This window comes from Seriola lalandi, unplaced genomic scaffold, assembly GCF_002814215.2.
Source record: "Seriola lalandi dorsalis isolate HSWRI2012SDOR001 ecotype SW California unplaced genomic scaffold, Sedor1 jcf7180002053713, whole genome shotgun sequence".
Classification (NCBI taxonomy): domain Eukaryota; kingdom Metazoa; phylum Chordata; class Actinopteri; order Carangiformes; family Carangidae; genus Seriola; species Seriola lalandi.
Genome location: NW_019524266.1, coordinates 136,140 through 150,195, shown reverse-complemented (window position 1 = coordinate 150,195; position 14,056 = coordinate 136,140). Strand labels below are relative to the sequence as shown.

At 42.7% G+C, this 14,056-nt stretch overlaps 1 protein-coding gene across 1 annotated transcript in view; it reads right to left on the bottom strand.

Moving 5' to 3' along the window:
• Window positions 1-14,056, bottom strand: part of LOC111651681 (corticotropin-releasing hormone-binding protein-like) — a 76,050-nt gene that overhangs the window by 51,470 nt on the left and 10,524 nt on the right. Inside the window, exon 2 of the mRNA XM_023401700.2 lies at window positions 3,606-3,743. The gene's annotated coding sequence lies outside the window, so the exon portion shown is untranslated. The remainder of the gene's footprint in view (window positions 1-3,605; window positions 3,744-14,056) is intronic.

Here is a 14,056-nt window from a genome sequence, read left to right as displayed (position 1 = left end):
CCCCCCCCCCCCCGTTTCCAGTCTTTGACCTATGTAAAGCTAACTGGCTACTGGTTCCACTAAGATGTTTAGCGGGCGGGCATGACAGTATGGTATGGATCGTCTCAACTTACTCTCTGCCAGAAAACTAATAATCCATTCCCTAAAATGTCAAACAACACTTTTAAATTATGTCCAACATGTGAATACACAACAGATTAGTGTCACGTTACAGACTGGCCCTTTAAGAAAGTAGCTCTTCATCTGATATGTTCGAGAACTTGTTCGTCTGAAATGTGGATCTTTTCCATTGATGAGTCCGCTCTGTTGGATTCCTATCATTTACCAAAAATATACAAACATAAATGGTAATTGTATCTGTATATATACACTCAGTAGGACTTTTCTACATTCTTCTTTGTCGATTAAGCTGATCACCTGAAAATGTGTGTCAGTGTGTGTGTGTGTAGCAGTAGTAGTAGCAGCTGCTGTCAGCTAGATGAGTGATGAGCCATGTGAGGGCAGCGTTAACTCTGTGTGTGTGTGTGTGTGTGTGTGTGTGTGTGTGTGTGTGTGTGTGTGTGTGTGTGTGTAGTAAGAGAGAGAAGATAAAGACATTTTCCCTCCAACACTCAGCACCATCAAGGTCTGCTGAGCTCCCATAAACCAACTCTGCCTCCGGATGCTGGGCCTCCTGTGTCTTAAATCTATCCATTCCCTCCATCCTCTGCCTCATTCTGCCTTTGCAGCACAAATCACACACAGGGCCAGAGGAAGCAGGAGTTCATAGGTTAATCGAAATGTTACAAATTTATCCCAAAAATAAATAAATAAATAAATAAATAAATAAAAATAAGGGCAAGACAATGTGTGCTATTGTATATGCAGACCACAAGCATGCTGCGCAGTGAGTGCATGAAATCTGTGAGTCCAGTGCACGTCTTTGCAGGTTGCACAGGGTGGTAATGGATGGCCGTTGGGTGCCCGCTGACGTGTTATTCTTTTATAAAACATTGCCTCTGCGTACCGGAGCGCAGGGGAGAGCGTGTCACGCTTGTGATGAATGACCAGAGGGTAACATCTTCACTCCTGACCCCTAAACACAGGCGAGCATGCTCACACATAGACACAGACATGCAAACACAAACACACACACACACACACACACACACACACACAGACTAACATGAAATCAAACATGCACTCATGCACATTCAAGTTAGTAAACAGATTTTTTTTTTTTTTTTCTAAAGACAAAGCACACAAAAACATCTGATGTAGTGATTCCACTCAGCAGATGGTGATCCAGATGCAGGTTGGTGACCTCTCGTGCGCTTTGCTTCTGATTGTGTGGTGAATACAAAAAGAGGCTCAATCTTTGTATTTTTTTTCAAAGCTTTTGCTCGCATCAGTTTCTTTGCTTTATTTTTTTATTTGAGCACAGATCAGTCATTAAAAATACTCTGCCTTACTTCCTCTCATTTATCCCACAGCCTGACTAATAGGCCTGCCGTCATCAAAGGTATCTTCAGCTATGTCTCCAAACAAAGCATGAAAGACCAACATCAAAAGCAGCTCCTATTAACACTGGCAGAGCCCGAGCTGCCGGACAAAGCTGAGGTGCTGGAGAGGTGAGTAACAAGCAGTGACCTTCTACTTTTAAATGCAGACCAGCCACAATATAATAAGCAGCGAAGAATGCTTATACATCAGAGGACTGAGCCCAATGCAGCTACAGCGTGAAAAAGTGCAGTAGCAGAAAGAGAAAAGAAAAAGAGAGACAGAGAAAGAGATGGGAAGAGAAGGAGATATGATAGGGAGGAAAGCGAGACAGAGGGGATGAGGGGGGAGACAATGAGACAAGGAGACAGAGACAGAGTGGGTGAAGCTGGCGGCGGAGGTTTGGTGAGGCGGGTGGGGAAGGGGAACAGGCAGCCAGTCTATTATCAGGGGTCTATAGAGAAGCATTTAGGGACAAATAGGACACCACCCCCCTGTCACCCCAAACCATTCAGCCCCTGTCAGCGCAGCCCATTCAGCCAAACCCCAGGGGGAAGTGGCAGAGGGGGGACCGAGAGCAGGAAGCAGGATCGGGATGGTGTGTGTCCGTATGTGTGTGTGGGTCTGTGTGTGTGTGTCCATGTGTGTGTGTGGGTGTGGGGGCAGAAGATGGAGTACCCCAGTACCACCCCTCCATGATGCTTCAGATGCTGTATCCTAGCAACGGCACTCAGGGTGTGACCCAAAGTCATATGGCTCCATTCAGTTTTGCACATCTTGAACACACACACACACACACACACACACACACACACACACACACACACACACACACACAGAGGGGCCCCACAGTGCTTATCAGGAGCCAAAACAGGCTCTCATGTACAATAATTAGCACAGATCATGCCCCCCACCCCTCCCAAACCCGCTGCCCCCAACCTGGCCATACCAGCAACCCCACAGGGAGCAAACTTAATTACCATCAACAGACAGAGGGGAGTTTATCTTTACACACTTAAGATGATCCACTTTGTACACACTGACAAGCACGAGCACGAGCGCAAGCACACACACAAGCACACACACACACATACACACACACAGACCATGTCATCCTATACAAAAACTCTCCATTTCAGCAAGCTGTCAATCACATGCTAATTAAAGCGGCGTATTGATGGCATTCTTCTCTCCCCGATTTTCATATGGAATTAGTATTTAATGAATTGTGTGCAGATTAATTACAACATAATGATATTTAATTGTTTCCAACTAATTGTTGTGGCAGTCTTTGTTTTGCAGTTGCTGTGAACTTTGTTTAGTTTTAGTTCAGAAAGGAACAGTTGGCTGGAGAACACTTCATTGAGCACCGTTTAAACTTGAAACGTTTCAGGAAGAGGCCCTTTTAATCACAATCACGTTTTCTTCTCTTCTGTGGAAAATTAGCACATAATGTTTCCAGATAAGTGATATTAAAGACAGAAGGTTGGAAGGCCTGTTGTGGGTGAGAGAGAAAAAAATCTAATAAACATGCTTTAAACTCACTCTTGAAATCATTGCGTTTGTGGTTTATCTCTGCTGTCACCTTTGAAAGACAGACACAGGCACTCATTTACTCACACACGCATGCGCACGCACACACGCACACGCGCACACACACAAACACACAAACACACACACACACACACACACACACACACACACACACACACACACACAGGGTCTCTGTTTGGTAATCCCTCTTTCAGAGGGATGAATGTCTTGTTCTGGCTAATAGATTTATATACTCCATCTATTATTTATCCAAGGATTATCTCTGTTGCCTAAAGCTAGTGATGTACAATGTTTATCATGACCTTGGGCCATATACACACACACTCTCACTTACAGCACATTCAATTTGGCTTAGAATGGGTGAGTGATAATAAACAGGCGTGCAATAATTGTCCCAAAGTCACTTTGTTCTTTTTCAACCCTGAGGAACCTTGCGAGCCAATTCTGAGGCCTATTGAATAAGATTGTCTACTGAGTCTTTATGACTACTCATTAAAACGCACTTTTATCATTTGTTATAATATAGTACACTCCTCTCCAAATGACATCATTAAACATAATTCAATCTTTACCTCTTCTTCATGTGTGCTGGTTTTCCTGATTTATCCCCACTTTTATTTCATATTCTCTCCAGGTCCATGGTAGCAGCAAACTGCTGCACTGCCCCTCTGTGGATGATTATGGCGCTGCAGGGCTGCCAACACAGAAAACTGCAGAAGAAAAAAAAAAAAAGAGGCAAAGATCACTAAGGAAAACCTGTCCACTCAACTCAAACTGATCTACAGTATTACTGAAATAGATAAATGTGAGCATGCACAAATGTTGCCAAGCACAAACATTAGGCACAAGTATACAGGAAAACACACTCACAAACACATGGCTCAGATTGTATGCAACATATTAAATATATATATATATATATATATATATAAATAAAACATATACATACATATATACACACACATGGAGCAATTTAGTAAATGTCATCAGGTCTGCAGAAAGAGAGGGAAATCGGCCTGCCTCCCATCTTTGTATTGGGAACACAGGTGAGATTGATGAGTAGCGTCTGTTTATGATATCGGTTATTCAAGATGAAAGATGAGGGTTTGTAGAGGGGTTCCTCCCATTCACTGTCATTGATTTACACACACAAACACACACACAAGCGAAGAACTGAGAACATACCCACAGTGAGTGTCCTTGCTTTGTCAATAGTCAAGGTTATTTCATATGCAGTAGAATATTTGACTAATATGCTGAGATTAAAGACAGCAAATAAAAATGACTTTTGGTCATAATGACAGCAACAAAGCCTGACTCCTTAAGGGACGTGTTCTCGCCAGACAAGCAAGTTAGTATTGAGTGAATGTCCATCAGTGAAGACAGAACATAAACTGGTTTAAAAGCAATAAAAAGATGGCAGGGAAATTTGTGAAGAGCAGTCAGGGCAGAAAAGGGAAGCACTCAAGCTGGAGCCAATTCTTGCTCTGGTGAAACCTCTTTCACATGAACATCCACAGAGAGACAAGTGCCGCGGTAAGTGAATGTGTTGCCTGTGTTTGTGTCAAAAGCCTGTTTTTCTTCCTTGGCCAATTAGAGTGACTACGGCACAAAGGCAGCTAATTTTGTCAAGCTCCTGTAAATGGCATGATGGATGCCGACGTTTTTGGTGAGGAGGATGGTGGGGGGTGAGGGTTGGTGGTGGTTGTGGGGGGGGGGTGCTTCGTGGCTACCCAGCAAGGCCTCCTTCATTAAAGCTTCTTCCAGAGAAACACATGCAAACATACACAGTGAGTGAGAGAGAGAGAGAGAGATGCACAAACACTCCCTATTCAGGATGAATTAAAAACCTACGACACACTACTTTTCAAAAGAGAGCATTCATTATGTAGCCCTAATGTAATGGCATAAAGCACAGGAGCAACAGCCTATCAAGTGCAGCGATTTGGCTTTTTTCACTTGTGCTGTTTCGTTGCTATAGGGTAATTTGTAGCACTCAGCAGGGCAGGGTAAAGTGAATCAAGATTAATTTACATGCAGGCGAACACTTAGGCAAGGCAGAGAGGTAAGCAAATGCACCGTCTCTGTGGCTGAGCGGGAAGAAGGCAGCAAGGCAGAAGGGGGGAAAAGTGTTGGATAATTAAGGAGCATCAAATGTGATTGCTGAAGGCAGTTAAAAGGCCACAACATGCCGACTGTGGTTGCTCTCAGAATGCAGCCTTCGCGTTTTTTAGCCGAGCTGCATTGATGGAAGCATGGATTCTAATGGGAACAACAGCCCTACAGCCAACCAGCCACTTCAAATTCAGTCTTCATTAATTGTGCTTTAGTGTCTTTCCTCTACGCATATTATTCCAATACATTAGTTTGTTTTCATTTAGGAAGAACAGCGCCACACTCAGTACTGCACCAAACAAGACGGTGTACTGCTGTAGTCTGTCGCAGGGTCGGGGAAGCTCCGTATATGAACCAAAAGTAGAGGTTATTCAATTGAAACACTTGATTTAAATAACATATTGCTGCGCATCATGGTGACACGGAGACAAAGCAAAGAGTCCCTGAGGACGTGAGGCTGAAGTGACAAGGCTAACTTGGACAAACCACTGCAAAAATTCAGATACAAATGCGACTACAAGTGCGCCACGGAGAGGGGAATGAAAACGCTAAATAAGCTGTTGGAGCTGGACACACATCTCAGACCAGCAATGGAAGCTAAATCCTTGCCCCACTGAACAGACTTAACACATCAGAGAAAGAGATCACTGGGATGGGATAAAAAGAGAATAGCTGGTACACTATCTCCCTTCTATCGCTCAGTGGTAATGGACCCTGGACCAAGGCTGTGGCAGGGGAATGTGATCAAGCATGCCATCCCAAAGACACATGCACACACTGCACATGCATGCATGCACGTACGCACACGCACGCACACACACACACACACACACACACACACACACACACACACACACAGAATCAGTCTGTCAAATCTGAATAAACACAAACACACACCGGTTGGATTGCAGAGTGCAGCTTGGGGATTTGGGGCGAGCGTCTGGCATATTTGGCCATCTCAGATCTCCTGTCAGGGCTTGAATGCAGGATGACAGCAAGAGAGAGCCCACAGCGTCTGGAGACCTGTCTCCATCTATGCATCTCTCACATAAACAAATTCTCCCATCGCTGTATTCAGACTAGCCTCTCTGCTCTATTACACACAACACACAGCTGCCACAAGCACTCAGACACCCAATCAACAACCACAGAGAGAGAGAGAAAGAGAGAGGGAAGGGAAGAGGAAGAGCAGAAGGAGAAGAAAGAGAAAAGGCAAAAAAAAAAGGGGGGGTGGAGAAGGGGCAGTGGAGGTAGATGGAGGAGAGGAGAAAGCGAGACAGGAGCAGCGTCGGGGGAGATGCTGAGATGTGAATGTTGAGAGGAGGGCCAGCGCTCCGGAACTGTGCTCAGCGTTCTGTCTGGCCAAGCAGGAACCTCCTAAAAGCAGGAACGACGACCACCGTGGATGAAAGAGAAATGGGATCCAGTGGGATGAGGAATACACAAGGGCAGGAGCAGGGGGCTAAGGGCTGCAAACACATTGAACGCATGAAAATCATACGACCACCTGCTTTTTTTTTGTTCTCTCTCTATGAAATAGGCTGAGCGGGAGAATGCAACAGCTGAGGCCAAATGTCAGGAGAGTGACATCTGAGGGCTCGGGCACAGTGGCTCAGTCGTCACCCTCTTAGTAGTAGAAGAGTCAGGGCTGATTACCCATCCCAGGAATTTCTGTTTTTTATGTGCGCTTACATGTTTGTTCGTCCGCTGCTCTGATTTCAAATAAGTGACAATGCATGTCAGGTGGAATGAACAATACCAGGTTACGAAAAGACTTTTCCTATTTGATCTCATCTCTCTCAGTTATTTTCTTGATTTCAATTGTCTTGATAACACAATGTCAAAAATAGTGAAAATGCTCATCACCATTTGACAGAACCCGGCTTCAAACAGCTTGTTTCTTCCCCAACCAACTTTGTACCAAGTTTTAAAAGAAGGAAAATGACTCACATTTGAGCAGCTGGAACCAGTACATCTTTCATAATTTAGCTCGATAAACTAGTTAACTTTAATTAAAACTGTTATATTACAATTAATATTAGACTCTAGTCTGATCAGTTTATGTATAATCTACTGTATGTAGGCCACAATTACAAATTTGCCTCAGGGTGCTTTCCTCTTAATCTGTGCATCATACAACACCATGTATTCTTAGACCTATCAACTGAGTAATCAGCGGTTTCCTGATGCTTTTTTATTTTAAAAAGCTTTAAATATCAGTTGATCTCCTGGTTTTTAGATGTTTTGGATGTTAACTTCTGATCGAGTTCCTTTTTTAATTGTCCAAATCTATGAACTGGTAATTTGAGGAAGGTTGTCACTGTGCCTTCTGGGATAGGTATCCGGCTCTTGAGAGGATGAAAAGAGAAGAAGTGTGAATAACTAAGCAAAGTTAAAATGAGCCTCACAGATGATGCAATAGGTGAACTAAAACATTCTCAGAAACTGTACTTTTCAGCCAGATTTGTCTGCCAAATTACAAAACATCCCTCCGCCTTCCCCTGCATCCCTATTTTCTGCTCCCACCTCTTCTGATCAGAGTATTGATCTTCCGACCAGTCAATCGTTTGCTACTCTGTGATCGGGGCCGGGCCAATTACTTCAGTGAGTAATAGTGATTAGTTTGTGTCGAGATCAATCCATACTGATACAGGCAGAGAGGATGCGGACGGGGCTGTGGGAACCACTGACTATACCCATCAACCGCAAATTTGTGAAGCAACAACAACGTCGATGCAGGCTCCTGCGCTTACTATCCTGCATGCAATTTTTTCATCATACCATCAAACCTACACAGAGGACATACATCTGTGGACTTGCAGGTCATTTCAGGGCCTGCAGTGGGTTTCTGTGTTTGCAAAAAGTAAAAAAAAAAAAGTCTTATTCACCGAGAAAAAGTGTGTAGAGACTAAGGTTTATCGCCCATTAATACACCCACCCACACACACTCTCACACACTCACACAAATCCACCACATATAGTTGGTGCTTAAATCTCAGCCTGTGGCATTGGTTTGACATTGTGCAGGTCATCAAAGGAAAAGTAGTACTAATGTCGAACGCAAATCTATTTATGTTGATACTATTCATGGGCAATCTTTCCATAACATTGATCAACACAGTTTGTCTAATAGGAAAATAATAAACAATTACTCCTGCAGACGAGAAGGGTAATTGATTTTCTTCTGTAAATTACTACCACCATCAGCCCCGCGTACACAGAAAGGTGATCATCTGCATAAAATCAATGGGATATGATCCTATCTGTATGATAATCATGGACTGTAACCAAGGAGCCTTCATTAGCTTCAGAGAAAGGAGGGAACGTGGAGGGTGAAACAAAGAGACAGCAAGTGAGCAGTGAGACTTTAAACACATGTAAAGACATCTGTCTTCTATGTCAGTCCTGGTGGAGAAATCTGCAACATTTACAATTAATATTACATACAAGTTCGTTTTATGACATTTATGAAGCCGTTAGATGCTTTGGACCTAATCTGATCACCGAAACGCTCTCATCTGATGGGTTGCTCTTGAAACCTGCAGTCACACAGCTCAACACTGTACAATATGAATAATGTGAGAACTGTACGAACTCCTGAAATAGTGGAGGCGAAGGCTGCATTAAATCTCTCTGATTAATTTCTGATGGGTGCTCACACCACCCCTGGTGTTCCCAGCCAGACACTGACTTATGGTGATTGGTAAGCCCACCATCGGACAGCTGTATGTATGACTGTGTGCAGGCCTCCAAATCAATACCACCACCAATATTAATATCGCCACATACGTCAACGGGCGAGGACCTGCCTGCAACAAGGACAAAGAATGAACGGAATGGATATGACTTACTGACAATATCAGTTACTTAATTCACAACGAAACCAGAACAAAAATATTATGTAGCATTTCTTTCTCTCCCTCTCAGAAAAATGACAACACTGGTAATTTGTTAAAACACAGTGACAGTGCTCATGTTTTCCTGACAAGCAACCTGTTTTTGTGAATAATGACTGTTCTTTCAAAGAAATGTGACAAGTTTCAGGGCAACAAAATAATGAATCAATCAAGGTTTCATCATTTCCTGGCAGAGTGGAGAAGGCTTTGAAACAACATTTGGACTTTTATCTTCTAAAATTAAATTTACAGAAAGTATAATTGAACAGTTAACCTAATCAATAAAATTTCCAAATAAAAAAAATTAATTAAAATAATAAAAATAGAGACCTTCTTTTTGATTTATGATTATTTGCTCTAGGAACTCTTAAGCTTAGCATTTCTAAAGCCTCGGCCACACTGAGCTGACAGAGATTTTCTCTGTCAGCTTTTTTTTCTTTTAACCAAAAGCCCAATCTGATCTTAACCAAGTGGTTTTAATTGCAGTTAAATTTAACCATATCTTACCTGGAAGGAAAGGACACTTATGCCATTTATGTATGAGGATAAAAACAGTCTTGGACACTTACAGCTACAGTTTCCCAGTGTACTATGGTGTCTGTTCTTCCCGCTGTCAGTCAAATCCAAATACCCATTAAGTACATATTGATAGTATTATATTTCACCAAGAGTCTCAGTAAATAACCAGTACCTTGTAAGTCCATCAATTTTTGGTGATAAAATTGCTTGAATATGCCTCTGTAAAGACAACATTACCTAATAAATTAAGGCAATTGTTTAAAACTTGACTCAGGGCTCCTCAGAGCCTCAGGATGGGGCAATGATGCAAGACTCATCATGAGGCCTTTAGCATTTTCAGCTGATACTGTGCTGTAGATGTGCATATAAATAAGGAATTTACTGAAGTAATAAAAACCAAATGACACAAAGTGAACCTGGACAAGGGCATCTGGGGCAAGTTCGCTGGCTTTCCTTGTTTGTAATCCAGCCCTGAGCTACTGAAACAGTGTGAAGACTGTCCAGAAGATCTGAAACTACACTTTGGTTTGTACCGCCTGAGAAAAGTGGAAGTGCAGTGGAGCAAAACCAGCAGCAGGACAGAGAGCTTTTAGTGTGACTACTTTACTGTACCTCCATATCTCTGTCTTTCCTGTGTATTTAGAAGCCAGACAGAGACATACTGTATAATGAATCTATTTTAGGCACCAACAGCACTCAAACCCTTTTCATTCTGTGTTCAATGAGGAAAATGCGGTCGACAATTTTGTTAGACCCTAAAACCAAATAGAGGTCCTTTCAATAATAAAGGCTTTGGGCTTTTAAAGCTGAGAGAATGAGTAGCTGAAGACAAACAGCAAGAGTAGGCTTTCAGTATATTAGCTTCTCAAATCAAATCACCATGAAGGGAAGACAGAACCAGCATTTAACATAGTGAGGAGCCCTGGACACAGATGAATAAAGTGAATGCTCTGTTTGAATCTGTGCTCCCTTCATAGATTTTAATGGCCTATGGTAAAGCGAAGTGCGTTAACACTTGATAGCCACACTAGCCTGGGAGTAGTTTTTTAAAGTACAGACGGGTCTTAGCACATTTACCATTTCCATTTCCATTACTGTTGTAAATTGCACAGAATGAAATCAAAACCTCGGGTACACTCAGTCCGTAGCCTGTTATCAAATTATATTGATTTATTAAAGCTAGTTAATTTGAGCCAGTAAGTGCAATTAAAAAAGGCACAGACTGATATGCAGTGGCTACTATGCATAGCCAACAGATCACCACTGAAGTCAAGTTTGCAGGTTTGGACATAGTGAATGCACAGCTGAATTATAGTTGTTGAAGAAGCAGCTTTGTCCAGATTGATGTCCTGCGTCATGACCGGCTGGAAGGCTGAGATCACTCAATACTAATCAACAGGCTGGACACGAGCTGGTCTTTATCACTTTGTCCCCTTTATATGACTCCCAACCTTGGCTGCGCAACCAGTTGCCTGATTTCTCATTTTGTTGCACTGCGACTGACAGTGAGCGGCACTGATTGAGGGGATCCATTAGGGATCAGCCTGAGGAAAGCCTGTTTGATGGATGAGACCAGCAGTCACCTTCAGAGCTTGCTAACAACACCTGTATCCTCTCTGTCACACACACACACACACGCCATGCACACTTCTGCTGACATATAACAATTCACACATATTGTACCGTGTAGGGAGTGAGAGACAGAGAGAGATTTAAAAAAGATGAAAATCTATACGGTCTTATCAACAGCGAGTGCTCAGTTCAACCCGGAGCCAACACTAAGATCTGGTGAAACTACACTTGTAAAACAAAGGAGGTCACTTTGGAGCAAAACGCGATTTCCATTTCATGAAGCATATATATATACATTTCCTTTGCTACTTTGAAGTTTGGAAAATAAATATTACAGAAACATTGCCAAAAAAAAAGGTACCCGGGCACAGAGAAGACCGGTAGATTCAAATGCCTGTGTGACAAAAAATGCAAGTGAAAGATATTTCCGCAAGGCCAAGTGAGGAGAGAACGCACTCTAATCAACCTATACATCTGAGAGTTAACACATAATGTAGACGGCCAACAAAGACACTTACATTATACCAGAAAATCAATTCATCAAGCAACATATAATTACAGAATAAAATGAAAAATTCAGTTAAATTACAACGTTTATTCTTTTAATAAATAAATCTTTAGCCATATGTCTCGGATGCAAGTTACTATGATTACAATCTTAAACAACCATCATACATATTTTACACACTGCAGCTGTCTTCTCTCATGGTCCCAGAGCCTGAACGGGTTTGTTCTAGTTTCTGTCGTGGTGAAGTGGAAGATCGCAGCCTGTGAAAGCAGCTGCAACACGTATGAGTAGTCATTAAGATTGTGCTGTCACCTGCTTAAATACTGGTGGCCTACAAAGTGTATCGAGTTGTTTAACATCATTAGAAAACTTTAAAAAAAAAAAAAGGTCAGCTGAAGTAGTGTGCAGGACTAAAGTAATACAATGCTCATGCAGTGACAACATACTGTAACAGGTGGGCCCTTGAGTAAATCATGAAGTCCAATATTAAGAGCAATCTTCTCCCTTTAAGTGTCAGTTGTTTTCTCCACTCAGCCATATATGGTATGCTTACAAGTGTTTGTATACACCTACTGCATGTGTGTGAATGTACGTGTGTTGAAGCGAATAGTCTTCTGTGTGTCTAGCAGGCTAATTGCTCTCAGCAGCATTATCTCATTAGGGCCCATCAGCATTTGACATTTAAATACAAAGCTGCTAAAAGCCTCTCTGCTTATTTAACATTAACATTACCATCCATCACATCCTCCAGAGGGGCAGGGCAAGCACAGGCCTTGGTCTTGTTAGCTCCTTTTCTCCCGACTCCCAGCTCTTCAAGCCTCTGGGTAATTTTTTTTTTTTTTTTTCTTAAATCACCAATTGATGCATTTAATGAGAACAATGTTGCTAATAGCTACAGAGTGAGTGTGGCTAAAGGGAGAGCACAATCATATCGCATGTACAGTCGATGAACATGGTATAAAATAAGTGGGGAATTCTGTGGTGAGCGAGGGTATAAGCAGGAAGGTGAAATGGAAAATGAGAGATGGAGGAGATAGGAGGAATGGGAGAGGGTGAAACAGAGGGAGGGAGGTCAGCAGAGCGGTGTTAGAGAGGGAAGGTAGAGCCTGATGGGCACCAAATGAACAAATTATGACGGGCTCCATTTTGCAGGATGGGGTCACCCCCCCTCCTCCCCTCCATCCCCACCCTCTTCTCTCCTCCACTCCTCCTCTCTTCTCTTCTCTCTCTGACAGTTCAATTTCCCCCTCTCGCCTCCCTGCTCCTGCCTGCTAATTGTGAGTGAAGCCTTATCATTGGGCCCCCCATCCACCCTCAGTCCAAGGTATCGCAGTGTCTGAGAGAGGAGACTGGAATGTCAAAATGTTATCCGAGACAGCAAACAGCCAGAGAGACGGAGGTCACACACAATAAGACCGGACGTTCATCTGAATGCACAAGCACATCAGGCGAGCCACCTCTCACAGGATGCGCAGACAAAAAAGACCAGGAGATGTTGCAGGAAAATCATCCAAAAAAAAAATCAGCTTTTCTTTTTTTTTTTCCTTCTCTCTCTTCTCTAAATGGGTGAAAGAAATGTTCCCCACATGCTTTATCCAGTGTTTAGCTTCTTGTCAGTGATCTGAAAGATTGGCTGTAGCGCAGGATAACTGAGTGCCAGCTGTCAATCAAATTGAATCATTAGAAAAACCCGTTACATCGAGGGCAATAAAACTGTGATCCAATAGATTTTGTTCTAAAACATATTGGATTTTGACACCGAGAAATCAAACTCGCACATTCATGGCAGGAGCAAATTCTTAGAGCTAAATTGATTCATGTGCTTTATAAAATTTTTTTTATTTTCTTTTTAATTCCTGAACGGTGGATGTACTGGTGTCTCTCTGGGTGAAAACACACACAGTCACATACACAGTACACACACTCCTCTACTCCAATCTCGGCTGAGAGCACTTGACTCTCGTGTGCAAAGTGGAGCTGAGGCATGTTATTTACAGACTAAAGGAGGCCAAGTTTAAATGACAACTGGGGATAAAGCTCATCTCACACCAGTGCTCAGCTCACTGTCTCTACTTTGTCATTTGAAATTGAAGCATTGCCGAAGAGCATTCGCTCATGGTTTCCTTTTTAGTCGCACTGTTCCTCCTGTTCATACCAGACAGAGACAGATAGACAAACAAGCTGAGAGATATGAGGCAATCTTTGCTCTGAGGGGAGCAGCTGGCATTTGGATAGGTTGGGGTTTAAAGTGCTTTAGTGGTCAGCTGATAGGGCTGATCTAAGGTCAGAATAATCTGAATGCAGGAGGAACTATCAGGGGCAACACAGGACAGAATCACTGACCCCAGACGTCCCCCATCACAGAAAGCTAGATGGAAGGTAAGAACAGGATAGGTGGTGGGGGTGAGGGGGT